Source organism: Triturus cristatus, chromosome 9 (assembly GCF_964204655.1).
Source record: "Triturus cristatus chromosome 9, aTriCri1.1, whole genome shotgun sequence".
NCBI lineage: Eukaryota > Metazoa > Chordata > Amphibia > Caudata > Salamandridae > Triturus > Triturus cristatus.
The window spans coordinates 71055421-71068503 of NC_140592.1; the positions used below are offsets into that span (position 1 = coordinate 71055421).

At 47.8% G+C, this 13083-nt stretch overlaps 1 protein-coding gene across 1 annotated transcript in view; it reads right to left on the reverse strand.

Moving 5' to 3' along the window:
* Window positions 1–9967, reverse strand: part of SLC41A3 (solute carrier family 41 member 3) — a 254232-nt gene extending 244265 nt beyond the window's left edge. The window contains exon 1 of the mRNA XM_085624417.1: window positions 9684–9967. The gene's annotated coding sequence lies outside the window, so the exon portion shown is untranslated. The remainder of the gene's footprint in view (window positions 1–9683) is intronic.
* Between the last annotated feature and the right edge of the window lie 3116 nt (window positions 9968–13083).

The following is a 13083-nucleotide window of genomic DNA, read 5'->3' on the forward strand; positions in this document are numbered from 1 at the left end:
TCTAAAAGACGGAACAAAAGATCACAGGTGGCACAGTCAGTCACAAGTCTATAAATAGCCACGTTTGATCCCTGAAAATACAAAATTCGAAGAGGCAACCCAGTGGCGTAACGAAAGTTGAGGGGGCCCCCCTGCAAAGTACACGGAGGGGGCCCCCTCCCCTGGCCACCACCTACCACTTTTGCAGAGGAGGTCCCCTGGAGCTTGAGGGCCCACCCTGCACCGAGAGGGCTGCGGGGGCTTATTTTACGCCACTGTGAAGATGCCAGGCATGCCTCTTATTTCAGTTACGGACCTATCTCATTAGAAAAACAACAGACCTACAACTTCGGGCCACAAGACATCCACTTTCACACCAGGTAAAAAACAGAACAAATTCATTTTGCACTGACATAGCAACAATAATTAGCCCATAGTAAGATTATTCTATTTTGGCCACAGCCCAAAAATAGAAAAACGTTCTCATATGCCCCGGCAGTGAGGTCTGTGGGACTAGCAGGTTTCTGTGCCCGGGGAGGTCTGTGGGGACTGGCAGGTTTCTCTGCCTGGGGAGGTCTTTGGGACTGGCAGGTTTCTGTGCCCAGAGAGGTCTGTGAGACTGGCATGTTTCTGTGCCCGGGGAGGTTTGTGGGACTGGCAGGTATCTGTGCCCAGAGAGGTCTGTGGGACTGGCAGGTTTCTGTGCCCGGAGAGGTCTGTGGGACTGGCAGGTTTCTCTGCCCGGGGAGGTCTGTGGGACTGGCAGGTTTCTCTGCCTGGGGAGGTCTGTGGGTCTAGCAGGTTTCTCTGCCTGGGGAGGTCTGTGGGGCTGGCAGGTTTCTCTGCCTGGGGAGGTCTGTGGGGCTGGCAGGTTTCTGTGCTTGGGGAGGTATGTGGGGCTGGCAGGTTTCTGTGCCCGGGGAGGTCTGTGGGGCTGGCAGGTTTCCGTGCCCGGGGAGGTTAATGGAACTGCCAGGTTTCTGTGCTTGGGGAGGTCTGTGGGACTGGCAGGATTCTGTGCCTGAGGAGGTCTGTGTGGCTGGCAGGTTTCTCTGCCTGTGGAGGTCTGTGGGACTGGCAGGTTTCTCTGCCTGGGGAGGTCTGTGGGGCTGGCAAGATTCTATGCTTGGGGAGGTCTGTGGGGCTGGCAGGTTTCTCTGCCTGGAGTGGTCTGTGGAGATGGCAGATTCTGTGCCTGTGGAGGTCTGTGGGACTGGCAGGTTTCTCTGCTCGGGGAGGTCTCTGGGGCTGGCAGGTTTCTGTGCCCGGGGAGGTCTGTGGGACTGACAGGTTTCTGTACCGTGGGAGGTCTGTGGGGCTAACAGGTTTCTGTGCCTGGGGAGGTCTGTGGGACTGGCTGGTTTTTGTGCCTGGGGAGGTCTATGGCAATGGCAGGTTTCTCTGCCTGGGGAGGTCTGTGGGACTGGCAGGTTTCTCTGCCTGGGGAGGTCTGTGGGGCTGGCAGGATTCTGTGCTTGGGGAGGTCTGTGGGGCTGGCAGGTTTCTCTGCCTGGAGAGGTCTGTGGGGCTGGCAGGTTTCTGTGCTAGGTGAGGTCTGTGGGGCTGCAGTTTTCTGTGCCTGGGGAGGTCTGTGAGGCTGGCAGGTTTCTGTGCTTGGGGAGGTATGTGGGGCTGGCAGGTTTCTGTGCCCGGGGAGGTCTGTGGGGCTGGCAGGTTTCTGTGCCCTGGGAGGTTAATGGAACTGCCAGGTTTCTGTGCTTGGGGAGGTCTGTGGGACTGGCAGGATTCTGTGCCTGGGGAGGTCTGTGTGGCTGGCAGGTTTCTCTGCCTGTGGAGGTCTGTGGGACTGGCAGGTTTCTCTGCCTGTGGAGGTCTGTGGGGCTGGCAAGATTCTATGCTTGGGGAGGTCTGTGGGGCTGGCAGGTTTCTCTGCCTGGAGTGGTCTGTGGAGATGGCAGATTCTGTGCCTGTGGAGGTCTGTGGGACTGGCAGGTTTCTGTGCTCGGGGAGGTCTCTGGGGCTGGCAGGTTTCTGTGCCCGGGGAGGTCTGTGGGACTGGCAGGTTTCTGTACCGTGGGAGGTCTGTGGGGCTAACAGGTTTCTGTGCCTGGGGAGGTCTGTGGGACTGGCTGGTTTTTGTGCCTGGGGAGGTCTATGGCAATGGCAGGTTTCTCTGCCTGGGGAGGTCTGTGGGACTGGCAGGTTTCTCTGCCTGGGGAGGTCTGTGGGGCTGGCAGGATTCTGTGCTTGGGGAGGTCTGTGGGGCTGGCAGGTTTCTCTGCCTGGAGAGGTCTGTGGGGCTGGCAGGTTTCTGTGCTAGGTGAGGTCTGTGGGGCTGCAGGTTTCTGTGCCTGGGGAGGTCTGTGGGGCTGGCAGGTTTCTATGCTTGGTTAGGTCTGTGGGGCTGGCAGATTCTGTGCCTGAGGAGGTCTGTGGGACTGCCAGGTTTTTGTGCTGGGGGAGGTCTGTGGGGCTGGCAGATTCTGTGCCTGTGGAGGTCTGTGGGACTGGCAGGTGTCTGTGCTTGGGGATGTCTGTGGGGCTGGCAGGTTTTTCTGCTTGGTGTGGTCTGTGGGGCTGGTAGGTTTCTGTGCCCGGGGAGGTCTGAGAATTATGCTGCAGGTACTCAATTATGCAGCAGGAAAAGGCAAATTATGCGGTCTAATGCCGCACATTTTGTGATACTTATACTTAATTTTTTGTAATTGCACCTTTTAAGACTGTTCTGGCAAATGTTTCAACTCAATCTCAGTTTAACAACCAAACAACAAGGAGTAACTGAAAGATGGCCTGTCAATTTTAGTGAAGGGCATTCGACTGTGCAGCAATGCATGTTGCTGTATTTTAGTAACTTTTAACTGTTTCAGCTAGAAACCATTTTATCTGCAAGCTGCAATTTATGTAGCACCACTGCCACCACAGCCCCAATCCTCCCCCTCTCTGCCCCACTCACACCCTGATGTCCAGTTCAGCTGGACCTGCCCCTTCAGAACCGACATCACTTGACAACTAGAAATCAGCGACAAGAAATCGGGTCAGTTTTGGGGGGAAATGGATATCACTTTGCCTTGACAAAGTCGGGCGAAACCGGGAAACTTCTCCCAAAGTCACAGACTAAGGTGTAAATTCATAGGTGAAGGGTATATTTTCTTGCGCCCACAAACTTCAATGACGATTTTTGGGGAGGTTAATGGAACTGCCAGGTTTCTGTGCTTGGGGAGGTCTGTGGGACTGGCAGGATTCTGTGCCTGGGGAGGTCTGGTGGCTGGCAGGTTTCTCTGCCTGTGGAGGTCTGTGGGACTGGCAGGTTTCTCTGCCTGGGGAGGTCTGTGGGGCTGGCAAGATTCTATGCTTGGGGAGGTCTGTGGGGCTGGCAGGTTTCTCTGCCTGGAGTGGTCTGTGGAGATGGCAGATTCTGTGCCTGTGGAGGTCTGTGGGACTGGCAGGTTTCTGTGCTCGGGGAGGTCTCTGGGGCTGGCAGGTTTCTGTGCCCGGGGAGGTTTGTGGGACTGGCAGGTTTCTGTGCCCGTAGAGGTCTGTGGGACTGGCAGGTTTCTCTGCCCGGGGAGGTCTGTGGGGCTGGCAGGTTTCTGTGCTAGGTGAGGTCTGTGGGGCTGGCAGGTTTCTGTGGCCGGAGAGGTCTGTGGGGCTGGCAGGTTTCTGTGGCCGGAGAGGTCTGTGGGGCTGGCAGGTTTCTGTGCCCGGAGATGTCTGTGGGGCTGGCAGGTTTCTGTGGCCGGAGAGGTCTGTGGGGCTGGCAGGTTTCTCTGCCTGGAGAGGTCTGTGGGGCTGGCAGGTGTTTGGGGCAGGATGCTGGGTGATCTTGTCACACCCACAGAGTCAGGGATTTGGAGCCATTTATGGACCAGAAACATTGATCCTTTTACTGCTACTGAGTGGAGTACGACGGCTTCACGGCGGGAAAGTGCATGGAGCGCCCCACAGTTCAAAGGTCGCAAGTGAGGTAGGTTGTGCTGGTGTTAAAAAAAAAGTCCAGAAAGAGAAGAGAGTTACAAACGCTGGTGCCTGTTTCCACGAAAGTCACGTGCAACCTCTGGTAGAACATGCTTCGTAACATAGAAAGGCTGTAAAAGTTATTTTTTCCCTTTCATATCAATGGGGTAGGATTGGTGGCTGTTTGCGACAGCAGTAAACAGAGGGGAAGTACATGGTATGCAGTGCCATGAGAATTATGCTGCAGGTACTCAATTATGCAGCAGGAAAAGGCAAATTATGCGGTCTAATGCCGCACATTTTGTGATACTTATACTTATTTTTTTGTAATTGCACCTTTTAAGACTGTTCTGGCAAATGTTTCAACTCAGTCTCAGTTTAACAACCAAACAACAAGGAGTAACAGAAGATGGCCTGTCAATTTTAGCGAAGGGCATTCGACTGTGCAGCAATGCATGTTGCTGTATTTTAGTAACTTTTAACTGTTTCAGCTAGAAACCATTTTATCTGCAAGCTGCAATTTATGTAGCACCACTGCCACCACAGCCCCAATCCTCCCCCTCTCTGCCCCACTCACACCCTGATGTCCAGTTCAGCTGGACCTGCCCCTTCAGAACCGACATCACTTGACAAATAGAAATCAGCGACAAGAAATCGGGTCAGTTTTGGGGGGAAATAGATATCACTTTGCCTTGACAAAGTCGGGCGAAACCGGGAAACTTCTCCCAAAGTCACAGACTAAGGTGTAAATTCATAGGTGAAGGGTATATTTTCTTGCGCCCACAAACTTCAATGACGATTTTTGTGTTTTCTGTAAAATCCGCAAATCAATATAAATCGCAGGTGAAACTGATGACACGCACTTTTAATCTTTAATGTGTTACATAACCCCCCCCCCCATATTTTCCAAACAACCTTCATGTACCAAAGGCGCCTTTCTTTTACTAAATGCCTTCACACTAAACTGGAGACCTTACGCACACAAGTGGTGGTCGCAATTAATTTTGGGTGAGGTGCACTTGTCTGCGGGGGGTGGCATAGACTGGGCAAACAGACAGACTCACCTGCGCCAGCCGCAGAAGACAGGGCAAACAAGGATAGCCAGAGAAATAATTAAATTATGGCAGGTAGTCGCCGCCGCACGTTACCTCTCAATTGTCTCCACTCTGGCCTCTGGGATGCCTCCTCGCTTCACCAGTCAGCAATGCACATGACAATTGGTCACCAGCCCCACCCTAAGGGTGAAGAGTAAGACCGCGCAGATGCGGCGACGGAGACATCTGCACGCTGCGCAGTGTGCACCATTACCATTTTTTAAATGTTACCATTTAATTTATAAAGAAAAGTCTAGAGCAAGCGTAAGGTACATAACCTACCTATATTAATTAATTACCTATCCCAGACAGTCACGGATTTGTGGTGCTTGCTGGCACCGCTGAGGGGGCCTCTGGAGCGCTGGGGCCCCCCGCAACACGGGAGCTGTGGGGGCCTGTGTTACGCCCCTGGGGCCTGTGTTACACCCCTGCTTATAAATCCACACTGCACAATTCAACTATAAATAATTTAACCCTACAACATTCCATACCACATAATTACAATCCAAAAAATACACATATTTCCACTTCACTCCATACCACATAATTCCACATCACAGAATCACATTCCACAAAACTTAATACCACTCCCAACCACATAATTACACTCCACACAACATATTTACACTCAACTCTAAAACACATAATTACCCTCCACAAAATACAACTCTGCAACATGTTGCATAATTCCACTGTGCATAATTATACACCACACCATGCCACATAATTCCACACGTCACACAATTCCACAATTCATGCCCACACAATTTATCACACAGCATAATAACACTCCACACAATACCACTCAGCTCCACATAATTAACCTCCACATAATTATGCTCTACTCCATACTGCATACATACACTCCACATAAATCCAGTCTATGCCACGTAGCAACACTCCACATAGCTACACTTCACACCATGACTCATAATACCACTCAACATAATTTCACTCAACACCGCAACTTCCACGTCACACAATTCAACTCTACACATTTCCATTCCACACCACATAATTCACAACAAACTACATAATTCAGACTGACACCACAAATGCACAACACACTACATACATCCAATCTACACTACAAATTCCACATCATGCTATAATATTTTAACAGCACACCACATAAGGAAACTCCACTACATACCACTCCACAACACAAAATACCATTCCAGATAATCCCACTCCAAGACACACAATCTCACTCCACTCAATACCACATAATTGCACTGCACACCATGCCACATTATTTCACTACACAGATCCAACCCACGCAACACAATTCCACAACCAACAATTCCAATCCAAACCATATATGTCCAATTGACACCACACACATTCCCTCCACTCCAAACAGAAAACGCATAGATAAAATACATTGTCCATTACAACATCAATAGCTCCAACTCTCACCTTCTGATGTGTCCCAGCAGATCCTGTTTCTGGAGCTGCAAACTTGCTGGCTGAAGTCAGCTCTGTGCTGCCTCAGAGGAGCAGTGCCCTGTGGTGAATGCTGTCTCTGGGGCCCCCACCCCCATCCATTCCCCTGTCAGCTCTCCTCTGTGCTGCCTCCTGCCTGCTGTCTCTGGGGCCCCCACCCCCATCCTTGTCCTCTCCTTTCTCAGAGGCAGTGGCCTGTGGGGAATGCTGCGCTGCCTCCTGCTCTCTCTGGGGCCCCCATCCTTGTTCCGGGACTGGCTCGTGGCTCTGACTGAAGAGAAACAATGTAACTTGTTACATTGTTTCTCTTCAGTCCTGGGTCAGCGCAGGAGCTCGAGCTCCGTGCAAGCTGCTTTGTTAGAGAGAGGAGGCTTGATTTAGAGCAAGCCTCTCTCTCACAGCTCTCTACGGAAGAGCTGAGGGGGCCCCCTTCATTTACTGAAGAGTGGGGGCCCCCCCGCACCGCGGGGGCGTTTGTTACGCCCCTGAGGCAACCTTTTATGTGTGCAACATTAACCAAACAAGATGCGAGGGGTTGGAGTTGTTGTTGGGGGTGAAGGCATGGGGAGATTAATTGAACTGGAGAGGGCAGAAAGAACAAGCATGGCACGAAAGTGAAAGCCACCGCGAGACAGGCAAATGTAAACAAGTGCGGCCACGCTAATTAGAAACAGATGGCACCTGCGCGTCGCTCCCGCAAGGTGGATGCCGTCACACGCACGAGTGTTAGAAAAGTGCAGACCGATTCCAAAAGGTCATCTCCTAGAGCAGCGCATGCGCGCTCTGCTAGGCTCGACCTAAAAACAGCAACAGTACTAGCTTGCGATGTTACAACATCTAAAAACTGACGAGATCGTAAAAACATCTGTCCTTCCATGTGTTAATTAAATTTAAAGTGTTTATCAGTCTGTGAAAATACTGATAAGGAGCACAGCCAATCAGAGTATTGACCTTGTTTTACACGAGATGCCTTGCTCAAGCAGGCTCAGAGAGGAAGAGGTTGTGGTTTTAAGGCATCGGTTATTGACTGTTTTAACTGCCCCTGTGCTGGATATAACATTTTACAAATTGGGCATGTGATAGTACAAAAATACATTAAAATATATTTGTTTCATGTTTTATAAATGAGAAACATGCTTAGTATGTGACAGCCAGAGCAAAAAACTTTTGGCTATTGTTTAAATGTATGCAATCATACATTTTCTCAGCACTGTACAGTAAATTAAAATTGTACATTTTGTAAAATTATGTTTACATTATATCTGAATGTAGAAATGATCAGGCTCGCATACAGATCTAATTCTATATAGGCTTGTATTGTGTGTGTGGGCATCTATGTACCAATTTGCAATTTCTTATATCAAATACAATAAAAAATGGACTTTGAAGTCAGTGCACTTCCATGCAGGTTGGGGCACATGAAAGGATCGGAGTAAGGCTACTGGCGATGCAAACCTAAAAAATGAATTCTGCAAACACCATCTCTTTTGGGTATCTGATCACTCGTTTTAGAAGAAACCAGTGATCATGAAGAAGGGATCTGCTTGTGGATATGTTCATTGCCCTCTAAAACATCGATTCCAATACATTACAATAGGAGATTAAAATTTCCCTTCACTGTATTCCAAAGTATTCCTATTTTCAGATACAAACATTTGTAGTGTTTGGAAACAGATGTGGGAAAGAGATGTCCCACAAATGTGGAGGGACTTTCCGTTGATATGTTTAACCTTTGTAAAGCATCCCATGTCATTGAACGACTGATGACCCACACACCCCTCAAGTTTTAAAAGAGAAGGTTCAGAACTGCATTAATAATAACCCGTACAACCAAATAGGTCTCTCGATTCCTGCTGCCTGCTTTATTGCAAACTCTGTGAAATGCACCTCTCCTGCTCAAGCAACATGTCCCTGTGTGCTCCTCCCTGGTAACCCACAGCAGCTGATGTTTTCTGCCTCCTGCCAGAGACATGCTATTCCCAACTCAGTAGTTTTGTGCAGTGTATCATATAACTATATCTCACAATTTATTTTAGCATTATGTCTGTAGTTTTCCATATTTGTTTTTAGCTCATTTTATCTTTGTATATTCATATTTACTTTGTGAACAAATGAAGCATAAACAAATATATATTTTTGCACTTTTTAACCAATACATGTACGCATTTTGGATGGCAAATAGATTTTGATGTTTTAAGTGGCCATACATAAATAGATTCATTTATAGCATAATCCTTTGCCAGGGAGAGTCCTTACCAAGAAAAGTCATCGCCAGTCTGCTCCATAGCAACCGTCTGTACTTGCAAAGTATGAGTCTATGCCATTTTTCTAGTTTCATATATTTAGCAAAATGCCCAAATACAAAACAAAAAACCAATACGGTTACCAATGTAACCATTATTTTAAAGGGTCGAATGAAGAATCTAATTTGCCTCTATGACACTCATTGCGTCAGTGCCTGTATGTTAAACTCGTGGAAAAGGTTTACTATATTTCAGTAACGAGTTTTATTAGCTATATCCGCCTTTAACTCATGCATTAATTCTGCAAGATGTATTGTCTTTAAGCCACAATGTTTTCTTTTTATTGCTGCAAATGTAAAGTATTTTGGTAGAGTTGTGTTTAGTTTTGAGCGACAGTTCTAAATTCCAACTCTGGATTCCAAGACTGGTGCCGCTTCCAGGGGTGTGGGTTGCTAATTATGTAGTAGAGTGAGAGAGTGAGTATGTTATGTTATGTTATGTTATATTAAATTCTTCTTCAGTTATATGCTTCCTTTTAGCTGCTAGTTTAAGGCTGAGACTTCGGCACGGTTACTGCTAAATTAAACCAGGAGACATATTTATGTTACTGACATTGTGCATGTCACACTAAGGCCAAGAACAGGGTTATAGTGCTTATGTGAGAGGACATAATGAATGTAAGTTCGTGTTTGAAAATGCCCCAGATGCCAAACGTAAACCATCCATCTTGCCAGTTCGTATTTGTGTTGAAATCTGAAGGGCTCATTTTGAGAACCTCTGCCAGCATCTGGAATTGTATATAACATGCAACAACCAGGCATTTTCCAAGTTCCATGCATTCGCAAGAATATTTACAAAGGGTTTCATTCATGAATGTTCCTAGCTGGGTGTCACAAGGTCAAACTGAGCAACACGCATTTTTCAAAGGGTACATTTTCTGAGCGTGTGGGTACAGCCAAAGCTTCATACAGCGTGTAATCCTACAAAAAACTTGAAGGATTATTACCTGAAAGGGGAAACTTTACGGAAAGTCCAAGAGTCTGTCTGTCCAACCACGTACAGCCAGCGTCCTAGGACTCCATGCAGAAAGACGGGGCGGCTGCACCCAGGGCTTGCGAGGCGCTCGCTCGCTCCCACGAGTCAGAAAGGACAGTGAGCTATTCCGAGACACGGTAACACAACTCTGCAGCTGCTGCTGGGCACACGCATTGCTTCTCTAAAACGGACAGGCTTGAATTTCCGCCAACTAGACATTATACGGTGTCTTCGCTTAACAACATGTGTCTCACTGCTCCATGGAAATAAACGAAAGCACCAGAGGGGTGTGATAAAAAGACAGACCTGTCACGCACTAACCACTGGCATCCAAACACGCGAGCCACAGGTTAGAAATACACAATTTTAAAAAGACACAAGGTTAACTTGATGGCAGTGTAACATAAATGTTTTTTTTGTCTTGTTTCTCTCTCCGTTCTAGTTGGTTAGTCCCGACTTTTTATGCCGTACAACAATCTTAACCACTAAACAACGTTATGAACGTGTTATTAGGGCCTTTCAAAGATGGCACACAGGTGTGAGAAGCGTTTTGGCTGTAAATAGCTTTAGCCTTTCGGCAAAAGGCAACCTTCCATCGTTTACCTCCGCGTCCATCTTTCTCGTCCCAGTCCTTACATAGGTGCCTTCCATGAGATAATGAGCCTGTATCATATAGCTCGAAAGTAAGACTTATTGCTGTTTTTAGAAGTCTCTTTTTTAGGTTTTGCCTACAGCATACATGTGCTGTCAGGGAAAGCTAAAATCTAGAACAGGGACTTCGAGCCGTCAAATACTTTACCATTGGTTGGCTCCAACATCACTCTTGTTTCCTTGCTTCCTATTGGTCAGCTACTCCTCCTGGTGTCTAGCTTCCATAGGGGTTTGGAGTCTTCATCCTGGTGTGGAACATGGACCAAGTACAGCTTCCTGTGGCCAGCAGGTATTCTACTTTTTTATTGTATTTACCGGCATGCACTCAGAGAGTGCTAGCCCTGTAGTCCATCTCTTCCACCATTATCGCCATGTCCTACTCCCGGTCTCCAGTGCTCCCACCCCCCATACACCCCCATGCTGTTTTTTTTTTTTTTAATGTTGCACAGCAGAGTGGGCTTCTATACGACACGAAGTAAAGGTAAAAAAAAGCGCTATGACGTGGTCAAGGCTGGACGTGTCATAGGGCTTTTTTTTTTTTTACTTTAAGCAACTGCTGTGAAACATAAAAAAAACAGTGACAAAGGCAAAAGATTTCACACAAGCAAAACCTATTGGCTTCGCCCATCTCTCAGTCATCCATCGAGTGCTTGCACGGTAGTGCTTGTATGGTATGCTCCTCTTCTTCAGGGCTGAGCAGACCTTATCAGGACCAACAATCAGTTAGCAAATGCCTAAATCAGTCGTCAGCGGGTACCAAGCATCTGGCAGAAGTGCTGGTGAATGAAACCATCTGTTCGTTGGCAGAACACTTTTTTATCTCTTCATGCCTCTTATCGTCTGCGGAATGAGAAGCAGGCAATGGACATCCTTAGCCTGATGCTTCCCTCCTTTGGGTTGATCCACCTGCCTTAGCCATAGTACCGCTGAGGAGAAGGTCCACGTACATCTCAATAAAGGGGACGACACTTGTTTGTTTGGAAGAGTAAAGGCCGCAGTGTATTGGCTGTTTACACTAACAAGCGATCCTTTCAATCACATTGATTTTGTCCTTAATTGGAAAATAGCTTTGTAGTAGTTTATTCCAGTGAATGTTCCTCGCCGGGTACTCCCTCCTCAATAGTGTGTCTGGCCACTGTATTGTGTCATCAAATGCTTCATCCAATCAGGCATGTCAAGTGGCTGTGGAGTTGTAACCATATAGGTACCTGTACTTTATCATCCATAACACACCAAACAGACTGTGGCCATAGTCTACATACAGACAAATTCATACAACGTCAGTTAGTCGGGCATGCCAGGTGGACGTTCACTTCTGGTAGCTGTGCTTCATTCAGTCAGGCACACACAATGACCCTTCACTTCCGATGGGCATGCTTCAACGTTCACAGTTGTACACCAGACAACTTCAGTCTATCCGGCAGCCATGCGTCAGTCATACAGGCATACCCGGTGGGACTTCATTTCTGGTGGGCATGCTTCAACAGTCACCCACAAGCATCCACCCGGTTTTATTTGTCTTGAGGCAAACAGGCATGTTGGGTGGCCATTCACTTATGGTAGCCGCAACTTGCCAACACTAAAGTGATAGTTGGTATTCCCAAGGGGATCCCCACTAATACCCTGGGCCTTTGATCCCCTGCAAGGAAGGACCAGTGGCACTGGAAGTGTAACAGGACTGATGAGCAAGTTCTGGCTGGACCTCTTTGGCTTGGAGTATGCCACCCTTCTTCCCCAGTTCTCTTAGGAGATTTAGGGCCATATGTACAAACTAATTTCCCCTTAGACACAGAATGGGTAAAACCCTTTGATACAACTGGCCCATAGTATCGGAAAGCATGGGGGTGGATGCTTTGTCTCTGGTTTGGCCTCCAGGGCTACTGTGTGCATTTCCTCAAATTACCCTCCTCCCAATGATGCTGAGGAAGATTTGAGGGTAGATTGCATCTGTGATCTTGGTAACCATCTCTTCGTGGTGAAGGCACTGGCTTCTGATCCTTCTATATATGGTAAGTGGTACTTTCATTCGTTCCACCTTTGAACTAATCCTTACAGCAGTGCCTAATTTCAGCTGGTGGTGTCTGGTGCTCAACACCGGCACCTAATTGTCGGCACTGGAACTTATGACAAGCAGCCACATGGTGGCGCTGTCGGTCTAATGACTATGAGCATGATCAAAGCCATTCTTATAGCTTTTGGTGGCTGGAGTAATATGAATTGTCACACTTGTAGAAATGTCATGGTTGGTACAGTTATTGGCAGCGCTGGCAGGGACAACAGCTGGTGCAAGCTGCAATCCTCCTGACTGGGACCTCGGCACTTCTTTTTTTTTTTATTTTTTTTTACACATTTGGCACTGCTCTATAGCATCCTCACCTCACTGCTTAGTGGACGCATTACTCAGGTTCCAGTGTTATTCTAGAGCATGGGTACTCACAAACATTTTCCCAGGGGCCACAAAGTACGGTCTGTGGTGTGACCGAGGGCCGCACTGATGCCAGCAGGTAGTGGTAGGGGGTCCGGGTGGGTCATTGATTGTGTAAGGTCTCTAAAACATTTTAAATAAATAGGCAAGCATTTATTTGTAGATTAATAAATGCTTCCCCTGTATTTAATTATTTTTTTTGAATATTAGTGCTAAGCAGCTAGTGCTGCTGTTCACCGGGGGGGTCGCATGTATAGGTCAAGAGCTCCTCAAGTGGCACCTGCGCCGTACTTTG